The sequence below is a fragment of the Salvia hispanica genome, chromosome 4 (assembly GCF_029641045.1).
Source record: "Salvia hispanica isolate PSC_SH4W2 chromosome 4, Shi_PSC_v1, whole genome shotgun sequence".
Lineage (NCBI taxonomy): Eukaryota > Viridiplantae > Streptophyta > Magnoliopsida > Lamiales > Lamiaceae > Salvia > Salvia hispanica.
Window position 1 is genome coordinate 27,546,596 of NC_142695.1, and position 23,678 is coordinate 27,570,273.

At 50.6% G+C, this 23,678-nt stretch overlaps 33 non-coding genes and 13 pseudogenes across 33 annotated transcripts; all 46 read right to left on the bottom strand.

The window, feature by feature from the left end:
- Positions 1–245: 245 nt before the first annotated feature.
- Positions 246–364, bottom strand: LOC148928151 (5S ribosomal RNA). Its single transcript, XR_016129632.1, has one exon. It is a non-coding gene; the product is annotated as a 5S ribosomal RNA (ribosomal RNA).
- A 385-nt stretch (positions 365–749) lies between these two features.
- Positions 750–868, bottom strand: LOC148928152 (5S ribosomal RNA). The gene has a single exon (XR_016129557.1). It is a non-coding gene; the product is annotated as a 5S ribosomal RNA (ribosomal RNA).
- Positions 869–1,263: 395 nt separating this feature from the next.
- Positions 1,264–1,382, bottom strand: LOC148928153 (5S ribosomal RNA; annotated as a pseudogene).
- A 397-nt stretch (positions 1,383–1,779) lies between these two features.
- Positions 1,780–1,898, bottom strand: LOC148928154 (5S ribosomal RNA). The gene has a single exon (XR_016129223.1). It is a non-coding gene; the product is annotated as a 5S ribosomal RNA (ribosomal RNA).
- A 397-nt stretch (positions 1,899–2,295) lies between these two features.
- LOC148928155 (5S ribosomal RNA) lies at positions 2,296–2,414 on the bottom strand. The gene has a single exon (XR_016129286.1). It is a non-coding gene; the product is annotated as a 5S ribosomal RNA (ribosomal RNA).
- Positions 2,415–2,811: 397 nt separating this feature from the next.
- On the bottom strand, positions 2,812–2,930 carry LOC148928156 (5S ribosomal RNA). The gene has a single exon (XR_016129629.1). It is a non-coding gene; the product is annotated as a 5S ribosomal RNA (ribosomal RNA).
- Positions 2,931–3,326: 396 nt separating this feature from the next.
- Positions 3,327–3,445, bottom strand: LOC148928157 (5S ribosomal RNA). The gene has a single exon (XR_016129224.1). It is a non-coding gene; the product is annotated as a 5S ribosomal RNA (ribosomal RNA).
- A 397-nt stretch (positions 3,446–3,842) lies between these two features.
- On the bottom strand, positions 3,843–3,961 carry LOC148928158 (5S ribosomal RNA). Its single transcript, XR_016129288.1, has one exon. It is a non-coding gene; the product is annotated as a 5S ribosomal RNA (ribosomal RNA).
- A 397-nt stretch (positions 3,962–4,358) lies between these two features.
- On the bottom strand, positions 4,359–4,477 carry LOC148928159 (5S ribosomal RNA). Its single transcript, XR_016129630.1, has one exon. It is a non-coding gene; the product is annotated as a 5S ribosomal RNA (ribosomal RNA).
- A 397-nt stretch (positions 4,478–4,874) lies between these two features.
- Positions 4,875–4,993, bottom strand: LOC148928160 (5S ribosomal RNA). The gene has a single exon (XR_016129436.1). It is a non-coding gene; the product is annotated as a 5S ribosomal RNA (ribosomal RNA).
- A 385-nt stretch (positions 4,994–5,378) lies between these two features.
- Positions 5,379–5,497, bottom strand: LOC148928161 (5S ribosomal RNA). The gene has a single exon (XR_016129558.1). It is a non-coding gene; the product is annotated as a 5S ribosomal RNA (ribosomal RNA).
- A 395-nt stretch (positions 5,498–5,892) lies between these two features.
- Positions 5,893–6,011, bottom strand: LOC148928162 (5S ribosomal RNA). The gene has a single exon (XR_016129481.1). It is a non-coding gene; the product is annotated as a 5S ribosomal RNA (ribosomal RNA).
- Positions 6,012–6,408: 397 nt separating this feature from the next.
- LOC148928163 (5S ribosomal RNA) lies at positions 6,409–6,527 on the bottom strand. The gene has a single exon (XR_016129225.1). It is a non-coding gene; the product is annotated as a 5S ribosomal RNA (ribosomal RNA).
- A 397-nt stretch (positions 6,528–6,924) lies between these two features.
- Positions 6,925–7,043, bottom strand: LOC148928164 (5S ribosomal RNA). Its single transcript, XR_016129457.1, has one exon. It is a non-coding gene; the product is annotated as a 5S ribosomal RNA (ribosomal RNA).
- Positions 7,044–7,437: 394 nt separating this feature from the next.
- On the bottom strand, positions 7,438–7,556 carry LOC148928165 (5S ribosomal RNA). Its single transcript, XR_016129639.1, has one exon. It is a non-coding gene; the product is annotated as a 5S ribosomal RNA (ribosomal RNA).
- A 398-nt stretch (positions 7,557–7,954) lies between these two features.
- Positions 7,955–8,073, bottom strand: LOC148928166 (5S ribosomal RNA; annotated as a pseudogene).
- A 397-nt stretch (positions 8,074–8,470) lies between these two features.
- LOC148928167 (5S ribosomal RNA) lies at positions 8,471–8,589 on the bottom strand. Its single transcript, XR_016129458.1, has one exon. It is a non-coding gene; the product is annotated as a 5S ribosomal RNA (ribosomal RNA).
- Positions 8,590–8,983: 394 nt separating this feature from the next.
- On the bottom strand, positions 8,984–9,102 carry LOC148928168 (5S ribosomal RNA). Its single transcript, XR_016129640.1, has one exon. It is a non-coding gene; the product is annotated as a 5S ribosomal RNA (ribosomal RNA).
- Positions 9,103–9,500: 398 nt separating this feature from the next.
- On the bottom strand, positions 9,501–9,619 carry LOC148928169 (5S ribosomal RNA; annotated as a pseudogene).
- Positions 9,620–10,016: 397 nt separating this feature from the next.
- Positions 10,017–10,135, bottom strand: LOC148928170 (5S ribosomal RNA; annotated as a pseudogene).
- A 396-nt stretch (positions 10,136–10,531) lies between these two features.
- LOC148928171 (5S ribosomal RNA) lies at positions 10,532–10,650 on the bottom strand. The gene has a single exon (XR_016129475.1). It is a non-coding gene; the product is annotated as a 5S ribosomal RNA (ribosomal RNA).
- A 396-nt stretch (positions 10,651–11,046) lies between these two features.
- On the bottom strand, positions 11,047–11,165 carry LOC148928172 (5S ribosomal RNA; annotated as a pseudogene).
- Positions 11,166–11,562: 397 nt separating this feature from the next.
- On the bottom strand, positions 11,563–11,681 carry LOC148928173 (5S ribosomal RNA). Its single transcript, XR_016129476.1, has one exon. It is a non-coding gene; the product is annotated as a 5S ribosomal RNA (ribosomal RNA).
- Positions 11,682–12,075: 394 nt separating this feature from the next.
- LOC148928174 (5S ribosomal RNA) lies at positions 12,076–12,194 on the bottom strand. Its single transcript, XR_016129358.1, has one exon. It is a non-coding gene; the product is annotated as a 5S ribosomal RNA (ribosomal RNA).
- A 398-nt stretch (positions 12,195–12,592) lies between these two features.
- On the bottom strand, positions 12,593–12,711 carry LOC148928175 (5S ribosomal RNA). The gene has a single exon (XR_016129312.1). It is a non-coding gene; the product is annotated as a 5S ribosomal RNA (ribosomal RNA).
- A 394-nt stretch (positions 12,712–13,105) lies between these two features.
- Positions 13,106–13,224, bottom strand: LOC148928176 (5S ribosomal RNA). Its single transcript, XR_016129359.1, has one exon. It is a non-coding gene; the product is annotated as a 5S ribosomal RNA (ribosomal RNA).
- A 394-nt stretch (positions 13,225–13,618) lies between these two features.
- LOC148928177 (5S ribosomal RNA) lies at positions 13,619–13,737 on the bottom strand. Its single transcript, XR_016129360.1, has one exon. It is a non-coding gene; the product is annotated as a 5S ribosomal RNA (ribosomal RNA).
- A 399-nt stretch (positions 13,738–14,136) lies between these two features.
- LOC148928178 (5S ribosomal RNA) lies at positions 14,137–14,255 on the bottom strand. Its single transcript, XR_016129226.1, has one exon. It is a non-coding gene; the product is annotated as a 5S ribosomal RNA (ribosomal RNA).
- Positions 14,256–14,653: 398 nt separating this feature from the next.
- Positions 14,654–14,772, bottom strand: LOC148928179 (5S ribosomal RNA; annotated as a pseudogene).
- A 365-nt stretch (positions 14,773–15,137) lies between these two features.
- LOC148928180 (5S ribosomal RNA) lies at positions 15,138–15,256 on the bottom strand. Its single transcript, XR_016129361.1, has one exon. It is a non-coding gene; the product is annotated as a 5S ribosomal RNA (ribosomal RNA).
- Positions 15,257–15,654: 398 nt separating this feature from the next.
- On the bottom strand, positions 15,655–15,773 carry LOC148928181 (5S ribosomal RNA; annotated as a pseudogene).
- Positions 15,774–16,138: 365 nt separating this feature from the next.
- On the bottom strand, positions 16,139–16,257 carry LOC148928182 (5S ribosomal RNA). Its single transcript, XR_016129362.1, has one exon. It is a non-coding gene; the product is annotated as a 5S ribosomal RNA (ribosomal RNA).
- A 399-nt stretch (positions 16,258–16,656) lies between these two features.
- LOC148928183 (5S ribosomal RNA) lies at positions 16,657–16,775 on the bottom strand (annotated as a pseudogene).
- A 365-nt stretch (positions 16,776–17,140) lies between these two features.
- LOC148928184 (5S ribosomal RNA) lies at positions 17,141–17,259 on the bottom strand. Its single transcript, XR_016129363.1, has one exon. It is a non-coding gene; the product is annotated as a 5S ribosomal RNA (ribosomal RNA).
- A 399-nt stretch (positions 17,260–17,658) lies between these two features.
- Positions 17,659–17,777, bottom strand: LOC148928185 (5S ribosomal RNA; annotated as a pseudogene).
- A 394-nt stretch (positions 17,778–18,171) lies between these two features.
- On the bottom strand, positions 18,172–18,290 carry LOC148928186 (5S ribosomal RNA). Its single transcript, XR_016129364.1, has one exon. It is a non-coding gene; the product is annotated as a 5S ribosomal RNA (ribosomal RNA).
- A 394-nt stretch (positions 18,291–18,684) lies between these two features.
- Positions 18,685–18,803, bottom strand: LOC148928187 (5S ribosomal RNA). The gene has a single exon (XR_016129366.1). It is a non-coding gene; the product is annotated as a 5S ribosomal RNA (ribosomal RNA).
- A 399-nt stretch (positions 18,804–19,202) lies between these two features.
- On the bottom strand, positions 19,203–19,321 carry LOC148928188 (5S ribosomal RNA). Its single transcript, XR_016129227.1, has one exon. It is a non-coding gene; the product is annotated as a 5S ribosomal RNA (ribosomal RNA).
- A 398-nt stretch (positions 19,322–19,719) lies between these two features.
- Positions 19,720–19,838, bottom strand: LOC148928189 (5S ribosomal RNA; annotated as a pseudogene).
- Positions 19,839–20,203: 365 nt separating this feature from the next.
- Positions 20,204–20,322, bottom strand: LOC148928190 (5S ribosomal RNA). The gene has a single exon (XR_016129367.1). It is a non-coding gene; the product is annotated as a 5S ribosomal RNA (ribosomal RNA).
- A 398-nt stretch (positions 20,323–20,720) lies between these two features.
- LOC148928191 (5S ribosomal RNA) lies at positions 20,721–20,839 on the bottom strand (annotated as a pseudogene).
- Positions 20,840–21,204: 365 nt separating this feature from the next.
- On the bottom strand, positions 21,205–21,323 carry LOC148928192 (5S ribosomal RNA). The gene has a single exon (XR_016129368.1). It is a non-coding gene; the product is annotated as a 5S ribosomal RNA (ribosomal RNA).
- A 399-nt stretch (positions 21,324–21,722) lies between these two features.
- LOC148928193 (5S ribosomal RNA) lies at positions 21,723–21,841 on the bottom strand (annotated as a pseudogene).
- A 394-nt stretch (positions 21,842–22,235) lies between these two features.
- Positions 22,236–22,354, bottom strand: LOC148928194 (5S ribosomal RNA; annotated as a pseudogene).
- Positions 22,355–22,753: 399 nt separating this feature from the next.
- Positions 22,754–22,872, bottom strand: LOC148928195 (5S ribosomal RNA). The gene has a single exon (XR_016129228.1). It is a non-coding gene; the product is annotated as a 5S ribosomal RNA (ribosomal RNA).
- A 398-nt stretch (positions 22,873–23,270) lies between these two features.
- LOC148928196 (5S ribosomal RNA) lies at positions 23,271–23,389 on the bottom strand. Its single transcript, XR_016129650.1, has one exon. It is a non-coding gene; the product is annotated as a 5S ribosomal RNA (ribosomal RNA).
- Between the last annotated feature and the right edge of the window lie 289 nt (positions 23,390–23,678).

Below are 23,678 nucleotides of genomic sequence, written 5' to 3' on the forward strand. Positions count from 1 at the left end.
AGCGATACGGGTACATCCTGTGGCTACTCCGGGAAACTAAAAGAGGCCGTTTCGAGCCATTTCGGCCACTTTTAGTTCGCAGCTACTGTTTTTCGGCACGTTTAAGGTTGTAGGACCCGCTCATCACCGGCTCGTGGAGATTGTCGTAGCTTTTTTTCATTTACTCGCCAACCCCTAATCGAGTTTCGGACCACAGCAAGGCCAACCGAACGGAAAAAAAATAAAAATGAACGCACTTGCAAAGAGAGGTGCAACACGAGGTCTTCCAAGGGGGTCACACATCCTAGTACTACTCTCGCCCAAGCACGCTTAACTTCGGAGTTCTGATGGGATCCGGTGCATTAGTGCTGGTACGATCGCACCCATCAATAGCCCCGCACTTTATTCTTTCATACCGTACGCTCCCGTGCGCGGGTTGTGATCCCCCACCCTTCAGACGGGCATAACTTTTGATCCGGAAGGAGTTACGGGACCCACAGCATATCACCGCGAAGCTCTCACCGACCCGCACGTACAGAGATACGGGTACATCCCGTGGCTACTAGTGGCTGTTTCGAGCCATTTCGGCCACTTTTAGTTCGCAGCTACTGTTTTTCGGCACGTTTAAGGTTGTAGGACCTGCTCATCACCGGCTCGTGGAGATTGTCGTAGCTTTTTTTCATTTTACTCGCCAACCGCTAATCGAGTTTCGGACCACAGCAAGACCAACCGAACGGAAAAAAAAATAAAAATGAATGCACTTGCAAAAAGAGGTGCAACACGAGGTCTTCCAAGGGGGTCACCCATCCTAGTACTACTCTCGCCCAAGCACGCTTAACTTCGGAGTTCTGATTGGATCCGGTGCATTAGTGCTGGTACGATCGCACCCATCAATAGCCCCGCACTTTATTCTTTCATACCGTACGCTCCCGTGCGTAGGTTCTGATCCCCCACCCTTCAGACGGGCATAACTTTTGATCCGGAAGGAGTTACGGGACCCCCAGTATATCACCGCGAAGCTCTCGCCGACCCGCACGTGTAGAGATAGTACATCCCGTGGCTACTCCGGGAAACATAAAGAGGCCGTTTCGAGCCATTTCGGCCACTTTTAGTTCGCAGCTACTGTTTTTCGGCACGTTTAAGGTTGTAGGACCCGCTCATCACCGGCTCGTGGAGATTGTCGTAGCTTTTTTTCATTTTACTCGCCAACCGCGAATCGAGTTTCGGACCACAGCAAGGCCAACCGAACGGAAAAAAAAATAAAAATGAACGCACTTGCAAAAAGAGGTGCAACACGAGGTCTTCCAAGGGGGTCACCCATCCTAGTACTACTCTCTCCCAAGCACGCTTAACTTCGGAGTTCTGATGGGATCCGCTGCATTAGTGCTGGTACGATCGCACCCATCAATAGCCCCGCACTTTATTCTTTCATACCGTACGCTCCCATGCGCAGGTTCTGATCCCCCACCCTTCAGACGGGCATAACTTTTGATCCGGAAGGAGTTACGGGACCCACAGCATATCACCGCGAAGCTCTCGCCGACCCGCACGTGCAGCGATACGGGTACATCCTGTGGCTACTCCGGGAAACTAAAAGAGGCCGTTTCGAGCCATTTCGGCCACTTTTAGTTCGCAGCTACTGTTTTTCGGCACGTTTAAGGTTGTAGGACCCGCTCATCACCGGCTCGTCGAGATTGTCGTAGCTTTTTTTCATTTACTCGCCAACCCCTAATCGAGTTTCGGACCACAGCAAGACCAACCGAACGGAAAAAAAAATAAAAATGAACGCACTTGCAAAGAGAGGTGCAACACGAGGTCTTCCAAGGGGGTCACCCATCCTAGTACTACTCTCGCCCAAGCACGCTTAACTTCGGAGTTCTGATGGGATCCGGTGCATTAGTGCTGGTACGATCGCACCCATCAATAGCCCCGCACTTTATTCTTTCATACCGTACGCTCCCGTGCGCGGGTTGTGATCCCCCACCCTTCAGACGGGCATAACTTTTGATCCGGAAGGAGTTACGGGACCCACAGCATATCACCGCGAAGCTCTCACCGACCCGCACGTGCAGAGATACGGGTACATCCCGTGGCTACTCCGGCGAACAAAAAGTGGCTGTTTCGAGCCATTTCGGCCACTTTTAGTTCGCAGCTACTGTTTTTCGGCACGTTTAAGGTTGTAGGACCCGCTCATCACCGGCTCGTGGAGATTGTCGTAGCTTTTTTTCAGTTTACTCGCCAACCGCTAATCGAGTTTCGGACCACAGCAAGACCAACCGAACGGAAAAAAAAATAAAATGAACGCACTTGCAAAAAGAGGTGCAACACGAGGTCTTCCAAGGGGGTCACCCATCCTAGTACTACTCTCGCCCAAGCACGCTTAACTTCGGAGTTCTGATGGGATCCGGTGCATTAGTGCTGGTACAATCGCACCCATCAATAGCCCCGCACTTTATTCTTTCATACCGTACTCTCCCGTGCGTAGGTTCTGATCCCCCACCCTTCACACGGGCATAACTTTTGATCCGGAAGGAGTTACGGGACCCACAGCATATCACCGCAAAGCTCTCGCCGACCCGCACGTGCAGCGATACGGGTACATCCTGTGGCTACTCCGGGAAACTAAAAGAGGCCGTTTCGAGCCATTTCGGCCACTTTTAGTTCGCAGCTACTGTTTTTCGGCACGTTTAAGGTTGTAGGACCCGCTCATCACCGGCTCGTGGAGATTGTCGTAGCTTTTTTTCATTTACTCGCCAACCCCTAATCGAGTTTCGGACCACAGCAAGACCAACCGAACGGAAAAAAAAATAAAAATGAACGCACTTGCAAAAAGAGGTGCAACACGAGGTCTTCCAAGGGGGTCACCCATCCTAGTACTACTCTCACCCAAGCACGCTTAACTTCGGAGTTCTGATGGGATCCGGTGCATTAGTGCTGGTACGATCGCACACATCAATAGCCCCGCACTTTATTCTTTCATACCGTACGCTCCCGTGCGCAGGTTCTGATCCCCCACCCTTCAGACGGGCATAACTTTTGATCCGGAAGGAGTTACGGGACCCAGAGCATATCACCGCAAAGCTCTCGCCGACCCGCACGTGCAGCGATACGGGTACATCCTGTGGCTACTCCGGGAAACTAAAAGAGGCCGTTTCGAGCCATTTCGGCCACTTTTAGTTCGCAGCTACTGTTTTTCGGCACGTTTAAGGTTGTAGGACCCGCTCATCACCGGCTCGTGGAGATTGTCGTAGCATTTTTTCATTTACTCGCCAACCGCTAATCGAGTTTCGGACCACAGCAAGACCAACCGAACGGAAAAAAAATAAAAATGAACGCACTTGCAAAGAGAGGTGCAACACGAGGTCTTCCAAGGGGGTCACCCATCCTAGTACTACTCTCGCCCAAGCACGCTTAACTTCGGAGTTCTGATGGGATCCGGTGCATTAGTGCTGGTACGATCGCACCCATCAATAGCCCCGCACTTTATTCTTTCATACCGTACGCTCCCGTGCGCGGGTTGTGATCCCCCACCCTTCAGACGGGCATAACTTTTGATCCGGAAGGAGTTACGGGACCCACAGCATATCACCGCGAAGCTCTCACCGACCCGCACGTGCAGAGATACGGGTACATCCCGTGGCTACTCCGGCGAACAAAAAGTGGCTGTTTCGAGCCATTTCGGCCACTTTTAGTTCGCAGCTACTGTTTTTCGGCACGTTTAAGGTTGTAGGACCCGCTCATCACCGGCTCGTGGAGATTGTCGTAGCTTTTTTTCAGTTTACTCGCCAACCGCTAATCGAGTTTCGGACCACAGCAAGACCAACCGAACGGAAAAAAAAATAAAATGAACGCACTTGCAAAAAGAGGTGCAACACGAGGTCTTCCAAGGGGGTCACCCATCCTAGTACTACTCTCGCCCAAGCACGCTTAACTTCGGAGTTCTGATGGGATCCGGTGCATTAGTGCTGGTACAATCGCACCCATCAATAGCCCCGCACTTTATTCTTTCATACCGTACTCTCCCGTGCGTAGGTTCTGATCCCCCACCCTTCACACGGGCATAACTTTTGATCCGGAAGGAGTTACGGGACCCACAGCATATCACCGCAAAGCTCTCGCCGACCCGCACGTGCAGCGATACGGGTACATCCTGTGGCTACTCCGGGAAACTAAAAGAGGCCGTTTCGAGCCATTTCGGCCACTTTTAGTTCGCAGCTACTGTTTTTCGGCACGTTTAAGGTTGTAGGACCCGCTCATCACCGGCTCGTGGAGATTGTCGTAGCTTTTTTTCATTTACTCGCCAACCCCTAATCGAGTTTCGGACCACAGCAAGACCAACCGAACGGAAAAAAAAATAAAAATGAACGCACTTGCAAAAAGAGGTGCAACACGAGGTCTTCCAAGGGGGTCACCCATCCTAGTACTACTCTCACCCAAGCACGCTTAACTTCGGAGTTCTGATGGGATCCGGTGCATTAGTGCTGGTACGATCGCACACATCAATAGCCCCGCACTTTATTCTTTCATACCGTACGCTCCCGTGCGCAGGTTCTGATCCCCCACCCTTCAGACGGGCATAACTTTTGATCCGGAAGGAGTTACGGGACCCAGAGCATATCACCGCAAAGCTCTCGCCGACCCGCACGTGCAGCGATACGGGTACATCCTGTGGCTACTCCGGGAAACTAAAAGAGGCCGTTTCGAGCCATTTCGGCCACTTTTAGTTCGCAGCTACTGTTTTTCGGCACGTTTAAGGTTGTAGGACCCGCTCATCACCGGCTCGTGGAGATTGTCGTAGCTTTTTTTCATTTACTCGCCAACCCCTAATCGAGTTTCGGACCACAGCAAGACCAACCGAACGGAAAAAAAAATAAAAATGAACGCACTTGCAAAAAGAGGTGCAACACGAGGTCTTCCAAGGGGGTCACCCATCCTAGTACTACTCTCACCCAAGCACGCTTAACTTCGGAGTTCTGATGGGATCCGGTGCATTAGTGCTGGTACGATCGCACCCATCGATAGCCCCGCACTTTATTCTTTCATACCGTACGCTCCCGTGCGCGGGTTCTGATCCCCCACCCTTCAGACGGGCATAACTTTTGATCCGGAAGGAGTTACGGGACCCACAGCATATCACCGCGAAGCTCTCACCGACCCGCACGTGCAGAGATACGGGTACATCCCGTGGCTACTAGTGGCTGTTTCGAGCCATTTCGGCCACTTTTAGTTCGCAGCTACTGTTTTTCGGCACGTTTAAGGTTGTAGGACCTGCTCATCACCGGCTCGTGGAGATTGTCGTAGCTTTTTTTCATTTTACTCGCCAACCGCTAATCGAGTTTCGGACCACAGCAAGACCAACCGAACGGAAAAAAAAATAAAAATGAATGCACTTGCAAAAAGAGGTGCAACACGAGGTCTTCCAAGGGGGTCACCCATCCTAGTACTACTCTCGCCCAAGCACGCTTAACTTCGGAGTTCTGATTGGATCCGGTGCATTAGTGCTGGTACGATCGCACCCATCAATAGCCCCGCACTTTATTCTTTCATACCGTACGCTCCCGTGCGTAGGTTCTGATCCCCCACCCTTCAGACGGGCATAACTTTTGATCCGGAAGGAGTTACGGGACCCCCAGTATATCACCGCGAAGCTCTCGCCGACCCGCACGTGTAGAGATAGTACATCCCGTGGCTACTCCGGGAAACATAAAGAGGCCGTTTCGAGCCATTTCGGCCACTTTTAGTTCGCAGCTACTGTTTTTCGGCACGTTTAAGGTTGTAGGACCCGCTCATCACCGGCTCGTGGAGATTGTCGTAGCTTTTTTTCATTTTACTCGCCAACCGCGAATCGAGTTTCGGACCACAGCAAGGCCAACCGAACGGAAAAAAAAATAAAAATGAACGCACTTGCAAAAAGAGGTGCAACACGAGGTCTTCCAAGGGGGTCACCCATCCTAGTACTACTCTCGCCCAAGCACGCTTAACTTCGGAGTTCTGATGGGATCCGCTGCATTAGTGCTGGTACGATCGCACCCATCAATAGCCCCGCACTTTATTCTTTCATACCGTACGCTCCCATGCGCAGGTTCTGATCCCCCACCCTTCAGACGGGCATAACTTTTGATCCGGAAGGAGTTACGGGACCCACAGCATATCACCGCGAAGCTCTCGCCGACCCGCACGTGCAGCGATACGGGTACATCCTGTGGCTACTCCGGGAAACTAAAAGAGGCCGTTTCGAGCCATTTCGGCCACTTTTAGTTCGCAGCTACTGTTTTTCGGCACGTTTAAGGTTGTAGGACCCGCTCATCACCGGCTCGTGGAGATTGTCGTAGCTTTTTTTCATTTACTCGCCAACCGCTAATCGAGTTTCGGACCACAGCAAGACCAACCGAACGGAAAAAAAAATAAAAATGAACGCACTTGCAAAGAGAGGTGCAACACGAGGTCTTCCAAGGGGGTCACCCATCCTAGTACTACTCTCGCCCAAGCACGCTTAACTTCGGAGTTCTGATGGGATCCGGTGCATTAGTGCTGGTACGATCGCACCCATCAATAGCCCCGCACTTTATTCTTTCATACCGTACGCTCCCGTGCGCAGGTTCTGATCCCCCACCCTTCAGACGGGCATAACTTTTGATTCGGAAGGAATTACGGGACCCACAACATATCACCGCGAAGCTCTCGCCGACCCGCACGTGCAGAGATACGGGTACATCCTGTGGCTACTCCGGGAAACAAAAAGAGGCTGTTTCGAGCCATTTCGGTCACTTTTAGTTCGCAGCTACTATTTTTCGGCACGTTTAAGGTTGTAGGACCCGCTCATCACTGGCTCGTGGAGATTGTCGTAGCTTTTTTTCATTTACTCGCCAACCGCTAATCGAGTTTCGGACCACAGCAAGACCAACCGAACGGAAAAAAAAATAAAAATGAACGCACTTGCAAAAAGAGGTGCAACACGAGGTCTTCCAAGGGGGTCACCCATCCTAGTACTACTCTCGCCCAAGCACACTTAACTTCGGAGTTCTGATGGGATCCGGTGCATTAGTGCTTGTATGATCGCACCCATCAATAACCCCGCACTTTATTCTTTCATAGCGTACGCTCCCGTACGCAGGTTATGATCCCCCACCCTTCAGACGGGCATAAATTTTGATCCGGAAGGAGTTACGGGACCCTCAGCATATCACCGCGAAGCTCTCGCCGAGCCCCACGTGCTGAGATACGGGTACAGCTCGTGGCTACTACGAGAAGCAAATAGAGGCCATTTCGAGCCATTTCGGCCACTTTTAGTTTGCAGCTACTATTTTTCGGCACGTTTAAGGTTTTGAGACCCGCTCATCACCGGCTAGTGGAGATTGTTGTTCATTTTTTTCCTTTTAATCGCCAACCTCTAATCGAGTTCGGACCACAGCAAGACCAATTGAACGGAAATAAAAAAAATGAACGCATTCGCAAAAAAGGGTACAACACGAGGACTTCCCAGGGGATCACCCATCCTAGTACTACTCTCGCCCAAGCACGCTTAATTTCGGAGTTCTGATGGGATCCGATGCATTAGTGCTGGTATGATCGCACCCAGCAATAGCCCCGCACTTTATTCTTTCATAGCGTACGCTCCCGTGTGCAGGTTTTGATCCCCCACCCCTCAGACGAGCATAACCTTTGATCCGGAAGGAGTTACGGGACCCCCAGCATATCACCGCGAAGCTCTCGCCGACCCGCACGTGCAGAGATACGGGTACATCCCGTGGCTACTCCGGGAAACATAAAGAGGCCGTTTCGAGCCATTTCGGCCACTTTTAGTTCGCAGCTACTGTTTTTCGGCACGTTTAAGGTTGTAGGACCCGCTCATCACCGGCTCGTGGAGATTGTCGTAGCTTTTTTTCATTTTACTCGCCAACCGCGAATCGAGTTTCGGACCACTGCAAGACCAACCGAACGGAAAAAAAAATAAAAATGAACGCACTTGCAAAAAGATGTGCAACACGAGGTCTTCCAAGGGGGTCACCCATCCTAGTACTACTCTCGCCCAAGCACGCTTAACTTCGGAGTTCTGATGGGATCCGCTGCATTAGTGCTGGTACGATCGCACCCATCAATAGCCCCGCACTTTATTCTTTCATACCGTACGCTCCCGTGCGCAGGTTCTGATCCCCCACCCTACAGACGGGCATAACTTTTGATCCGGAAGGAGTTACGGGACCCACAACATATCACCGCGAAGCTCTCGCCGACCCGCACGTGCAGAGATACGGGTACATCATGTGGCTACTCTAGGAAACAAAAAGAGGCCGTTTCGAGCCATTTCGGTCACTTTTAGTTCGCAGCTACTGTTTTTCGGCACGTTTAAGGTTGTAGGACCCGCTCATCACCGGCTCGTGGAGATTGTCGTAGCTTTTTTTCATTTACTCGCCAACCGCTGATCGAGTTTCGGACCACAGCAAGACCAACCGAACGGAAAAAAAAATAAAAATGAACGCACTTGCAAAGAGAGGTGCAACACGAGGTCTTCCAAGGGGGTCACCCATCCTAGTACTACTCTCGCCCAAGCACACTTAACTTCGGAGTTCTGATGGGATCCGGTGCATTAGTGCTTGTATGATCGCACCCATCAATAACCCCGCACTTTATTCTTTCATAGCGTACGCTCCCGTACGCAGGTTATGATCCCCCACCCTTCAGACGGGCATAAATTTTGATCCGGAAGGAGTTACGGGACCCTCAGCATATCACCGCGAAGCTCTCGCCGAGCCCCACGTGCTGAGATACAGGTACAGCTCGTGGCTACTACGAGAAGCAAATAGAGGCCATTTCGAGCCATTTCGGCCACTTTTAGTTTGCAGCTACTATTTTTCGGCACGTTTAAGGTTTTGAGACCCGCTCATCACCGGCTAGTGGAGATTGTTGTTCATTTTTTTCCTTTTAATCGCCAACCTCTAATCGAGTTCGGACCACAGCAAGACCAATTGAACGGAAATAAAAAAAATGAACGCATTCGCACAAAAGGGTACAACACGAGGACTTCCCAGGGGATCACCCATCCTAGTACTACTCTCGCCCAAGCACGCTTAATTTCGGAGTTCTGATGGGATCCGATGCATTAGTGCTGGTATGATCGCACCCAGCAATAGCCCCGCACTTTATTCTTTCATAGCGTACGCTCCCGTGTGCAGGTTTTGATCCCCCACCCCTCAGACGAGCATAACCTTTGATCCGGAAGGAGTTACGGGACCCCCAGCATATCACCGCGAAGCTCTCGCCGACCCGCACGTGCAGAGATACGGGTACATCCCGTGGCTACTCCGGGAAACATAAAGAGGCCGTTTCGAGCCATTTCGGCCACTTTTAGTTCGCAGCTACTGTTTTTCGGCACGTTTAAGGTTGTAGGACCCGCTCATCACCGGCTCGTGGAGATTGTCGTAGCTTTTTTTCATTTTACTCGCCAACCGCGAATCGAGTTTCGGACCACTGCAAGACCAACCGAACGGAAAAAAAAATAAAAATGAACGCACTTGCAAAAAGATGTGCAACACGAGGTCTTCCAAGGGGGTCACCCATCCTAGTACTACTCTCGCCCAAGCACGCTTAACTTCGGAGTTCTGATGGGATCCGCTGCATTAGTGCTGGTACGATCGCACCCATCAATAGCCCCGCACTTTATTCTTTCATACCGTACGCTCCCGTGCGCAGGTTCTGATCCCCCACCCTACAGACGGGCATAACTTTTGATCCGGAAGGAGTTACGGGACCCACAACATATCACCGCGAAGCTCTCGCCGACCCGCACGTGCAGAGATACGGGTACATCATGTGGCTACTCTAGGAAACAAAAAGAGGCCGTTTCGAGCCATTTCGGTCACTTTTAGTTCGCAGCTACTGTTTTTCGGCACGTTTAAGGTTGTAGGACCCGCTCATCACCGGCTCGTGGAGATTGTCGTAGCTTTTTTTCATTTACTCGCCAACCGCTGATCGAGTTTCGGACCACAGCAAGACCAACCGAACGGAAAAAAAAATAAAAATGAACGCACTTGCAAAAAGAGGTGCAACACGAGGTCTTCCAAGGGGGTCACCCATCCTAGTACTACTCTCGCCCAAGCACGCTTAACTTCGGTGTTCTGATGGGATCCGGTGCATTAGTACTGGTACGATCGCACCCATCAATAGCCGCACTTTATTCTTTCATACCGTACGCTCCCGTGCGCGGGTTCTGATCCCTCACCCTTCAGACGGGCATAACTTTTGATCCGGAAGGAGTTACGGGACCCACAGCATATCACCGCAAAGCTCTCACCGACCCGCACGTGCAGAGATACGGGTACATCCCGTGGCTACTCCGGGAATCAAAAAGTGGCTGTTTCGAGCCATTTCGGCCACTTTTAGTTCGCAGCTACTGTTTTTCGGCACGTTTAAGGTTGTAGGACCCGCTCATCACCGGCTCGTGGAGATTGTCGTAGCTTTTTTTCATTTTACTCGCCAACCGCTAATCGAGTTTCGGACCACAGCAAGACCAACCGAACGGAAAAAAAAATAAAAATGAACGCACTTGCAAAAAGAGGTGCAACACGAGGTCTTCCAAGGGGGTCACCCATCCTAGTACTACTCTCGCCCACGCACGCTTAACTTCGGAGTTCTGATGGGATCCGGTGCATTAGTGCTTGTATGATCGCACCCATCAATAACCCCGCACTTTATTCTTTCATAGCGTACGCTCCCGTACGCAGGTTATGATCCCCCACCCTTCAGACGGGCATAAAATTTTGATCCGGAAGGAGTTACGGGACCCTCAGCATATCACCGCGAAGCTTTCACCGAGCCCCACGTGCTAAGATACGGATACAGCTCGTGGCTACTACGAGAAGCAAATAGAGGCCATTTCGAGCCATTTCGGCCACTTTTAGTTCGCAGCTACTATTTTTCGGCACGTTTAAGGTTTTGAGACCCGCTCATCACCGGCTAGTGGAGATTGTTGTTCATTTTTTACCTTTTAATCGCCAACCTCTAATCGAGTTCGGACCACAGCAAGACCAACTGAACGGAAATAAAAAAAATGAACGCATTCGCAAAAAAAGGGTACAACACGAGGACTTCCCAGGGGATCACCCATCCTAGTACTACTCTCGCCCAAGCACGCTTAATTTCGGAGTTCTGATGGGATCCGGTGCATTAGTGCTGGTATGATCTCACCCAGCAATAGCCCCGCACTTTATTCTTTCATACCGTACGCTCCCGTGCGCAGGTTCTGATCCCCCACCCTTCAGACGGGCATAACTTTTGATCCGGAAGGAGTTACGGGACCCACAACATATCACCGCGAAGCTCTCGCCGACCCGCACGTGCAGAGATACGGGTACATCCTGTGGCTACTCCGGGAAACAAAAAGAGGCCGTTTCGAGCCATTTCGGTCACTTTTAATTCGCAGCTACTGTTTTTCGGCACGTTTAAGGTTGTAGGACCCGCTCATCACCGGCTCGTGGAGATTGTCGTAGCTTTTTTTCATTTACTCGCCAACCGCTAATCGAGTTTCGGACCACAGCAAGACCAACCGAACGGAAAAAAAAATAAAAATGAACGCACTTGCAAAGGGAGGTGCAACACGAGGTCTTCCAAGGGGGTCACCCATCCTAGTACTACTCTCGCCCACGCACGCTTAACTTCGGAGTTCTGATGGGATCCGGTGCATTAGTGCTTGTATGATCGCACCCATCAATAACCCCGCACTTTATTCTTATATAGCGTACGCTCCCGTACGCAGGTTATGATCCCCCACCCTTCAGACGGGCATAAATTTTGATCCGGAAGGAGTTACGGGACCCTCAGCATATCACCGCGAAGCTTTCGCCGAGCCCCACGTGCTGAGATACGGGTACAGCTCGTGGCTACTACGAGAAGCAAATAGAGGCCATTTCGAGCCATTTCGGCCACTTTTAGTTCGCAGCTACTATTTTTCGGCACGTTTAAGGTTTTGAGACCCGCTCATCACCGGCTAGTGGAGATTTTTGTTCATTTTTTTCCTTTTAATCGCCAACCTCTAATCGAGTTCGGACCACAGCAAGACCAACTAAACGGAAAAAAAAAAAATGAACGCATTCGCAAAAGAGGGTACAACACGAGGACTTCCCAGGGGATCACCCATCCTAGTACTACTCTCGCCCAAGCACGCTTAATTTCGGAGTTCTGATGGGATCCGGTGCATTAGTGCTGGTATGATCGCACCCAGCAATAGCCCCGCACTTTATTCTTTCATACCGTACGCTCCCGTGCGCAGGTTCTGATCCCCCACCCTTCAGACGGGCATAACTTTTGATCCAGAAGGAGTTACGGGACCCACAACATATCACCGCGAAGCTCTCACCGACCCGCACGTGCAGAGATACGGGTACATCTCGTGGCTACTCCGGGAATCAAAAAGTGGCTGTTTCGAGCCATTTCAGCCACTTTTAGTTCGCAGCTACTGTTTTTCGGCACGTTTAAGGTTGTAGGACCCGCTCATCACCGGCTCGTGGAGATTGTCGTAGCTTTTTTTCATTTTACTCGCCAACCGCTAATCGAGTTTCGGACCACAGCAAGACCAACCGAACGGAAAAAAAAATAAAAATGAATGCACTTGCAAAAAGAGGTGCAACACGAGGTCTTCCAAGGGGGTCACCCATCCTAGTACTACTCTCGCCCAAGCACGCTTAACTTCGGAGTTCTGATGGGATCCGGTGCATTAGTGCTTGTATGATCGCACCCATCAATAACCCCGCACTTTATTCTTTCATAGCGTACGCTCCCGTACGCAGGTTATGATCCCCCACCCTTCAGACGGGCATAAATTTTGATCCGAGAGGAGTTACGGGACCCTCAGCATATCACCGTGAAGCTTTCGCTGAGTCCCACGTGCTGAGATACGGGTACAGCTCGTGGCTACTACGAGAAGCAAATAGAGGCCATTTCGAGCCATTTCGGCCACTTTTAGTTCGCAGCTACTATTTTTCGGCACGTTTAAGGTTTTGAGACCCGCTCATCACCGGCTAGTGGAGATTTTTGTTCATTTTTTTCCTTTTAATCGCCAACCTCTAATCGAGTTCGGACCACAGCAAGACCAACTGAACGGAAATAAAAAAAATGAACGCATTCGCAAAAAAGGGTACAACACGAGGACTTCCCAGGGGATCACCCATCCTAGTACTACTCTCGCCCAAGCACGCTTAATTTCGGAGTTCTGATGGGATCCGGTGCATTAGTGCTGGTATGATCGCACCCATCAATAACCCCGCACTTTATTCTTTCATAGCGTACGCTCCCGTACGCAGGTTATGATCCCCCACCCTTCAGACGGGCATAAATTTTGATCCTGAAGGAGTTACGGGACCCTCAGCATATCACCGCGAAGCTTTCGCCGAGCCCCACATGCTGAGATACGGGTACAGCTCGTGGCTACTACGAGAAGCAAATAGAGGCCATTTCGAGCCATTTCGGCCACTTTTAGTTCGCAGCTACTATTTTTCGGCACGTTTAAGGTTTTGAGACCCGCTCATCACCGGCTAGTGGAGATTGTTGTTCATTTTTTTCCTTTTAATCGCCAAACTCTAGTCGAGTTCGGACCACAGCAAGACCAACTGAACGGAAATAAAAAAAATGAACGCATTCGCAAAAAAGGGTACAACACGAGGACTTCCCAGGGGATCACCCATCCTAGTACTACTCTCGCCCAAGCACGCTTAATTTCGGAGTTCTGATGGGATCCGGTGCATTAGTGCTGGTATGATCGCACCCAGCAATAGCCCCGCACTTTATTCTTTCATAGCGTACGCTCCCGTGTGCAGGTTTTGATCCCCCACCCCTCAAACGAGCATAACCTTTGATCCGGAGGGAGTTACGGGACCCACAGCATATCACCGCGAAGCTCTGGCCGACCCGCACGTGCAGCGATACGGGTACATCCTGTGGCTACTCCGGGAAACAAAAAGAGGCCGTTTTCGAGCCATTTCGGCCACTTTTAGTTCGCAGCTACTGTTTTTCGGCACGTTTAAGGTTGTAGGACCCGCTCATCACCGGCTCGTGGAGATTGTCCTAGCTTTTTTTCATTTTACTCGCCAACCGCTAATCGAGTTTCGGACCACAGCAAGACCAACCGAACGGAAAAAAAAATAAAAATGAACGCACTTGCAAAAAGAGGTGCAACACGAGGTCTTCCAAGGGGGTCACCCATCCTAGTACTACTCTCGCCCAAGCACGCTTAACTTCGGAGTTCTGATGGGATCCGGTGCATTAGTGCTGGTACGATCGCACCCATCAATAGCCCCGCACTTTATTCTTTCATACCGTACGCTCCCGTGCGCAGGTTCTGATCCCCCACCCTTCAGACGGGCATAACTTTTGATCCGGAAGGAGTTACGGGACCCCCAGCATATCACCGCGAAGCTCTGGCCGACCCGCACGTGCAGCGATACGGGTACATCCTGTGGCTACTCCGGGAAACAAAAAGAGGCCGTTTTCGAGCCATTTCGGCCACTTTTAGTTCGCAGCTACTGTTTTTCGGCACGTTTAAGGTTGTAGGACCCGCTCATCACCGGCTCGTGGAGATTGTCGTAGCTTTTTTTCATTTACTCGCCAACCGCTAATCGAGTTTCGGACCACAGCAAGACCAACTGAACGGAAAAAAAAATAAAAATGAACGCACTTGCAAAGAGAGGTGCAACACGAGGTCTTCCAAGGGGGTCAACCATCCTAGTACTACTCTCGCCCAAGCACGCTTAACTTCGGAGTTCTGATGGGATCCGCTGCATTAGTGCTGGTACGATCGCACCCATCAATAGCCCCGCACTTTATTCTTTCATACCGTACGCTCCCGTGCGCAGGTTCTGATCCCCCACCCTTCAGACGGGCATAAATTTTGATCCGGAAGGAGTTATGGGTACAGCTCCACGTGCTGAGATACGGGTACAGCTCGTGGCTACTACGAGAAGCAAATAGAGGCCATTTCGAGCCATTTCGGCCACTTTTAGTTCGCAGCTACTATTTTTCGGCACGTTTAAGGTTTTGAGACCCGCTCATCACCGGCTAGTGGAGATTGTTGTTCATTTTTTTCCTTTTAATCGCCAACCTCTAATCGAGTTCGGACCACAGCAAGACCAACTAAACGGAAATAAAAAAAATGAACGCATTCGCAAAAAAGGGTACAACACGAGGACTTCCCAGGGGATCACCCATCCTAGTACTACTCTCGCCCAAGCACGCTTAATTTCGGAGTTCTGATGGGATCCGGTGCATTAGTGCTGGTATGATCGCACCCAGCATTAGCCCCGCACTTTATTCTTTCATAGCGTACGCTCCCGTGTGCAGGTTTTGATCCCCAACCCCTCAAACGAGCATAACCTTTGATCCGGAGGGAGTTACGGGACCCACAGCATATCACCGCGAAGCTCTGGCCGACCCGCACGTGCAGCGATACGGGTACATCCTGTGGCTACTCCGGGAAACAAAAAGAGGCCGTTTTCGAGCCATTTCGGCCACTTTTAGTTCGCAGCTACTGTTTTTCGGCACGTTTAAGGTTGTAGGACCCGCTCATCACCGGCTCGTGGAGATTGTCGTAGCTTTTTTTCATTTACTCGCCAACCGCTAATCGAGTTTCGGACCACAGCAAGACCAACTGAACGGAAAAAAAAATAAAAATGAACGCACTTGCAAAGAGAGGTGCAACACGAGGTCTTCCAAGGGGGTCAACCATCCTAGTACTACTCTCGCCCAAGCACGCTTAACTTCGGAGTTCTGATGGGATCCGCTGCATTAGTGCTGGTACGATCGCACCCATCAATAGCCCCGCACTTTATTCTTTCATACCGTACGCTCCCGTGCGCAGGTTCTGATCCCCCACCCTTCAGACGGGCATAAATTTTGATCCGGAAGGAGTTATGGGTACAGCTCCACGTGCTGAGATACGGGTACAGCTCGTGGCTACTACGAGAAGCAAATAGAGGCCATTTCGAGCCATTTCGGCCACTTTTAGTTCGCAGCTACTATTTTTCGGCACGTTTAAGGTTTTGAGACCCGCTCATCACCGGCTAGTGGAGATTGTTGTTCATTTATTTCCTTTTAATCGCCAACCTCTAATCGAGTTCGGACCACAGCAAGACCAACTAAACGGAAATAAAAAAAATGAACGCATTCGCAAAAAAGGGTACAACACGAGGACTTCCCAGGGGATCACCCATCCTAGTACTACTCTCGCCCAAGCACGCTTAATTTCGGAGTTCTGATGGGATCCGGTGCATTAGTGCTGGTATGATCGCACCCAGCAATAGCCCCGCACTTTATTCTTTCATAGCGTACGCTCCCGTGTGCAGGTTTTGATCCCCCACCCCTCAAACGAGCATAACCTTTGATCCGGAGGGAGTTACGGGACCCACAGCATATCACCGCGAAGCTCTGGCCGACCCGCACGTGCAGCGATACGGGTACATCCTGTGGCTACTCCGGGAAACAAAAAGAGGCCGTTTTCGAGCCATTTCGGCCACTTTTAGTTCGCAGCTACTGTTTTTCGGCACGTTTAAGGTTGTAGGACCCGCTCATCACCGGCTCGTGGAGATTGTCGTAGCTTTTTTTCATTTTACTCGCCAACCGCTAATCGAGTTTCGGACCACAGCAAGACCAACCGAACGGAAAAAAAAATAAAAATGAACGCACTTGCAAAGAGAGGTGCAACACGAGGTCTTCCAAGGGGGTCAACCATCCTAGTACTACTCTCGCCCAAGCACGCTTAACTTCGGAGTTCTGATGGGATCCGCTGCATTAGTGCTGGTACGATCGCACCCATCAATAGCCCCGCACTTTATTCTTTCATACCGTACGCTCCCGTGCGCAGGTTCTGATCCCCCACCCTTCAGACGGGCATAAATTTTGATCCGGAAGGAGTTATGGGTACAGCTCCACGTGCTGAGATACGGGTACAGCTCGTGGCTACTACGAGAAGCAAATAGAGGCCATTTCGAGCCATTTCGGCCACTTTTAGTTCGCAGCTACTATTTTTCGGCACGTTTAAGGTTTTGAGACCCGCTCATCACCGGCTAGTGGAGATTGTTGTTCATTTTTTTCCTTTTAATCGCCAACCTCTAATCGAGTTCGGACCACAGCAAGACAAACTAAACGGAAATAAAAAAAATGAACGCATTCGCAAAAAAGGGTACAACACGAGGACTTCCCAGGGGATCACCCATCCTAGTACTACTCTCGCCCAAGCACGCTTAATTTCGGAGTTCTGATGGGATCCGGTGCATTAGTGCTGGTATGATCGCACCCAGCAATAGCCCCGCACTTTATTCTTTCATACCGTACGCTCCCGTGCGCAGGTTCTAATCCCCAACCCTTCAGACGGGCTTAACTTTTGATCCGGAAGGAGTTACGGGACCCACAACATATCACCGCGAAGCACTCACCGACCCGCACGTGCAGAGATACGGGTACATCTCGTGGCTACTCCGGGAATCAAAAAGTGGCTGTTTCGAGCCATTTCAGCCACTTTTAGTTTGCAGCTACTGTTTTTCGGCACGTTTAAGGTTGTAGGACCCGCTCATCACCGGCTCGTGGAGATTGTCGTAGCTTTTTTTCATTTTACTCGCCAACCGCTAATCGAGTTTCGGACCACAGCAAGACCAACCGAACGGAAAAAAAAAATAAAAATGAATGCACTTGCAAAAAGAGGTGCAACACGAGGTCTTCCAAGGGGGTCACCCATCCTAGTACTACTCTCGCCCAAGCACGCTTAACTTAGGAGTTCTGATGGGATCCGGTGCATTAGTGCTTGTATGATCGCACCCATCAATAACCCCGCACTTTATTCTTTCATAGCGTACGCTCCCGTACGCAGGTTATGATCCCCCACCCTTCAGTCGGGCATAAATTTTGATCCGGAAGGAGTTACGGGACCCTCAGCATATCACCGCGAAGCTTTCGCCGAACCCCACGTGCTGAGATACGGGTACAGCTCGTGGCTACTACGAGAAGCAAATAGAGGCCATTTCGAGCCATTTCGGCCACTTTTAGTTCGCAGCTACTATTTTTCGGCACGTTTAAGGTTTTGAGACCCGCTCATCACCGGCTAGTGGAGATTGTTGTTCATTTTTTTCCTTTTAATCGCCAACCTCTAATCGAGTTCGGACCACAGCAAGACCAACTGAACGGAAATAAAAAAAATGAACGCATTCGCAAAAAAGGGTACAACACGAGGACTTCCCAGGGGATCACCCATCCTAGTACTACTCTCGCCCAAGCACGCTTAATTTCGGAGTTCTGATGGGATCCGGTGCATTAGTGCTGGTATGATCGCACCCATCAATAACCCCGCACTTTATTCTTTCATAGCGTACGCTCCCGTACGCAGGTTATGATCCCCCACCCTTCAGACGGGCATAAATTTTGATCCTGAAGGAGTTACGGGACCCTCAGCATATCACCGCGAAGCTTTCGCCGAGCCCCACATGCTGAGATACGGGTACAGCTCGTGGCTACTACGAGAAGCAAATAGAGGCCATTTCGAGCCATTTCGGCCACTTTTAGTTCGCAGCTACTATTTTTCGGCACGTTTAAGGTTTTGAGACCCGCTCATCACCGGCTAGTGGAGATTGTTGTTCATTTTTTTCCTTTTAATCGCCAAACTCTAGTCGAGTTCGGACCACAGCAAGACCAACTGAACGGAAATAAAAAAAATGAACGCATTCGCAAAAAAGGGTACAACACGAGGACTTCCCAGGGGATCACCCATCCTAGTACTACTCTCGCCCAAGCACGCTTAATTTCGGAGTTCTGATGGGATCCGGTGCATTAGTGCTGGTATGATCGCACCCAGCAATAGCCCCGCACTTTATTCTTTCATAGCGTACGCTCCCGTGTGCAGGTTTTGATCCCCCACCCCTCAAACGAGCATAACCTTTGATCCGGAGGGAGTTACGGGACCCACAGCATATCACCGCGAAGCTCTGGCCGACCCGCACGTGCAGCGATACGGGTACATCCTGTGGCTACTCCGGGAAACAAAAAGAGGCCGTTTTCGAGCCATTTCGGCCACTTTTAGTTCGCAGCTACTGTTTTTCGGCACGTTTAAGGTTGTAGGACCCGCTCATCACCGGCTCGTGGAGATTGTCCTAGCTTTTTTTCATTTTACTCGCCAACCGCTAATCGAGTTTCGGACCACAGCAAGACCAACCGAACGGAAAAAAAAATAAAAATGAACGCACTTGCAAAAAGAGGTGCAACACGAGGTCTTCCAAGGGGGTCACCCATCCTAGTACTACTCTCGCCCAAGCACGCTTAACTTCGGAGTTCTGATGGGATCCGGTGCATTAGTGCTGGTACGATCGCACCCATCAATAGCCCCGCACTTTATTCTTTCATACCGTACGCTCCCGTGCGCAGGTTCTGATCCCCCACCCTTCAGACGGGCATAACTTTTGATCCGGAAGGAGTTACGGGACCCCCAGCATATCACCGCGAAGCTCTGGCCGACCCGCACGTGCAGCGATACGGGTACATCCTGTGGCTACTCCGGGAAACAAAAAGAGGCCGTTTTCGAGCCATTTCGGCCACTTTTAGTTCGCAGCTACTGTTTTTCGGCACGTTTAAGGTTGTAGGACCCGCTCATCACCGGCTCGTGGAGATTGTCGTAGCTTTTTTTCATTTACTCGCCAACCGCTAATCGAGTTTCGGACCACAGCAAGACCAACTGAACGGAAAAAAAAATAAAAATGAACGCACTTGCAAAGAGAGGTGCAACACGAGGTCTTCCAAGGGGGTCAACCATCCTAGTACTACTCTCGCCCAAGCACGCTTAACTTCGGAGTTCTGATGGGATCCGCTGCATTAGTGCTGGTACGATCGCACCCATCAATAGCCCCGCACTTTATTCTTTCATACCGTACGCTCCCGTGCGCAGGTTCTGATCCCCCACCCTTCAGACGGGCATAAATTTTGATCCGGAAGGAGTTATGGGTACAGCTCCACGTGCTGAGATACGGGTACAGCTCGTGGCTACTACGAGAAGCAAATAGAGGCCATTTCGAGCCATTTCGGCCACTTTTAGTTCGCAGCTACTATTTTTCGGCACGTTTAAGGTTTTGAGACCCGCTCATCACCGGCTAGTGGAGATTGTTGTTCATTTTTTTCCTTTTAATCGCCAACCTCTAATCGAGTTCGGACCACAGCAAGACCAACTAAACGGAAATAAAAAAAATGAACGCATTCGCAAAAAAGGGTACAACACGAGGACTTCCCAGGGGATCACCCATCCTAGTACTACTCTCGCCCAAGCACGCTTAATTTCGGAGTTCTGATGGGATCCGGTGCATTAGTGCTGGTATGATCGCACCCAGCAATAGCCCCGCACTTTATTCTTTCATAGCGTACGCTCCCGTGTGCAGGTTTTGATCCCCAACCCCTCAAACGAGCATAACCTTTGATCCGGAGGGAGTTACGGGACCCACAGCATATCACCGCGAAGCTCTGGCCGACCCGCACGTGCAGCGATACGGGTACATCCTGTGGCTACTCCGGGAAACAAAAAGAGGCCGTTTTCGAGCCATTTCGGCCACTTTTAGTTCGCAGCTACTGTTTTTCGGCACGTTTAAGGTTGTAGGACCCGCTCATCACCGGCTCGTGGAGATTGTCGTAGCTTTTTTTCATTTACTCGCCAACCGCTAATCGAGTTTCGGACCACAGCAAGACCAACTGAACGGAAAAAAAAATAAAAATGAACGCACTTGCAAAGAGAGGTGCAACACGAGGTCTTCCAAGGGGGTCAACCATCCTAGTACTACTCTCGCCCAAGCACGCTTAACTTCGGAGTTCTGATGGGATCCGCTGCATTAGTGCTGGTACGATCGCACCCATCAATAGCCCCGCACATTATTCTTTCATACCGTACGCTCCCGTGCGCAGGTTCTGATCCCCCACCCTTCAGACGGGCATAAATTTTGATCCGGAAGGAGTTATGGGTACAGCTCCACGTGCTGAGATACGGGTACAGCTCGTGGCTACTACGAGAAGCAAATAGAGGCCATTTCGAGCCATTTCGGCCACTTTTAGTTCGCAGCTACTATTTTTCGGCACGTTTAAGGTTTTGAGACCCGCTCATCACCGGCTAGTGGAGATTGTTGTTCATTTATTTCCTTTTAATCGCCAACCTCTAATCGAGTTCGGACCACAGCAAGACCAACTAAACGGAAATAAAAAAAATGAACGCATTCGCAAAAAAGGGTACAACACGAGGACTTCCCAGGGGATCACCCATCCTAGTACTACTCTCGCCCAAGCACGCTTAATTTCGGAGTTCTGATGGGATCCGGTGCATTAGTGCTGGTATGATCGCACCCAGCAATAGCCCCGCACTTTATTCTTTCATAGCGTACGCTCCCGTGTGCAGGTTTTGATCCCCCACCCCTCAAACGAGCATAACCTTTGATCCGGAGGGAGTTACGGGACCCACAGCATATCACCGCGAAGCTCTGGCCGACCCGCACGTGCAGCGATACGGGTACATCCTGTGGCTACTCCGGGAAACAAAAAGAGGCCGTTTTCGAGCCATTTCGGCCACTTTTAGTTCGCAGCTACTGTTTTTCGGCACGTTTAAGGTTGTAGGACCCGCTCATCACCGGCTCGTGGAGATTGTCGTAGCTTTTTTTCATTTTACTCGCCAACCGCTAATCGAGTTTCGGACCACAGCAAGACCAACCGAACGGAAAAAAAAATAAAAATGAACGCACTTGCAAAGAGAGGTGCAACACGAGGTCTTCCAAGGGGGTCAACCATCCTAGTACTACTCTCGCCCAAGCACGCTTAACTTAGGAGTTCTGATGGGATCCGGTGCATTAGTGCTTGTATGATCGCACCCATCAATAACCCCGCACTTTATTCTTTCATAGCGTACGCTCCCGTACGCAGGTTATGATCCCCCACCCTTCAGTCGGGCATAAATTTTGATCCGGAAGGAGTTACGGGACCCTCAGCATATCACCGCGAAGCTTTCGCCGAACCCCACGTGCTGAGATACGGGTACAGCTCGTGGCTACTACGAGAAGCAAATAGAGGCCATTTCGAGCCATTTCGGCCACTTTTAGTTCGCAGCTACTATTTTTCGGCACGTTTAAGGTTTTGAGACCCGCTCATCACCGGCTAGTGGAGATTGTTGTTCATTTTTTTCCTTTTAATCGCCAACCTCTAATCGAGTTCGGACCACAGCAAGACCAACTGAACGGAAATAAAAAAAATGAACGCATTCGCAAAAAAGGGTACAACACGAGGACTTCCCAGGGGATCACCCATCCTAGTACTACTCTCGCCCAAGCACGCTTAATTTCGGATTTCTGATGGGATCCGGTGCATTAGTGCTGGTATGATCGCACCCAGCAATAGCCCCGCACTTTATTCTTTCATAGCGTACGCTCCCGTGTGCAGGTTTTGATCCCCTACCCCTCAAACGAGCATAACCTTTGATCCGGAGAGAGTTACGGGACCCACAGCATATCACCGTGAAGCTCTGGCCGACCCGCACGTGCAGCGATACGGGTACATCCTGTGGCTACTCCGGGAAACAAAAAGAGGCCGTTTTCGAGCCATTTCGGCCACTTTTAGTTCGCAGCTACTGTTTTTCGGCACGTTTAAGGTTGTAGGACCCGCTCATCACCGGCTCGTGGAGATTGTCGTAGCTTTTTTTCATTTTACTCGCCAACCGCTAATCGAGTTTCGGACCACAGCAAGACCAACCGAACGGAAAAAAAAATAAAAATGAACGCACTTGCAAAAAGAGGTGCAACACGAGGTCTTCCAAGGGGGTCACCCATCCTAGTACTACTCTCGCCCAAGCACGCTTAACTTCGGAGTTCTGATGGGATCCGGTGCATTAGTGCTGGTACGATCGCACCCATCAATAGCCCCGCACTTTATTCTTTCATACCGTACGCTCCCGTGCGTAGGTTCTGATCCCCCACCCTTCAGACGGGCATAACTTTTGATCCGGAAGGAGTTACGGGACCCCCAGCATATCACCGCGAAGCTCTCGCCGACCCGCACGTGCAGAGATACGGGTACATCCCGTGGCTACTCCGGGAATCAAAAAGTGGCTGTTTCGAGCCATTTCAGCCCCTTTTAGTTCGCAGCTACTGTTTTTCGGCACGTTTAAGGTTGTAGGACCCGCTCATCACCGGCTCGTGGAGATTGTCGTAGCTTTTTTTCATTTTACTCGCCAACCGCTAATCGAGTTTCGGACCACAGCAAGACCAACCGAACGGAAAAAAAAATAAAAATGAATGCACTTGCAAAAAGAGGTGCAACACGAGGTCTTCCAAGGGGGTCACCCATCCTAGTACTACTCTCGCCCAAGCACGCTTAACTTCGGAGTTCTGATGGGATCCGGTGCATTAGTGATTGTATGATCGCACCCATCAATAACCCCGCACTTTATTCTTTCATAGCGTACGCTCCCGTACGCAGGTTATGATCCCCCACCCTTCAGACGGGCATAAATTTTGATCCGGAAGGAGTTACGGGACCCTCAGCATATCACCGCGAAGCTTTCGCCGAGCCCCACGTGCTGAGATATGGGTACAGCTCGTGGCTACTACGAGAAGCAAATAGAGGCCATTTCGAGCCATTTCGGCCACTTTTAGTTCGCAGCTACTATTTTTCGGCACGTTTAAGGTTTTGAGACCCGCTCATCACCGGCTAGTGGA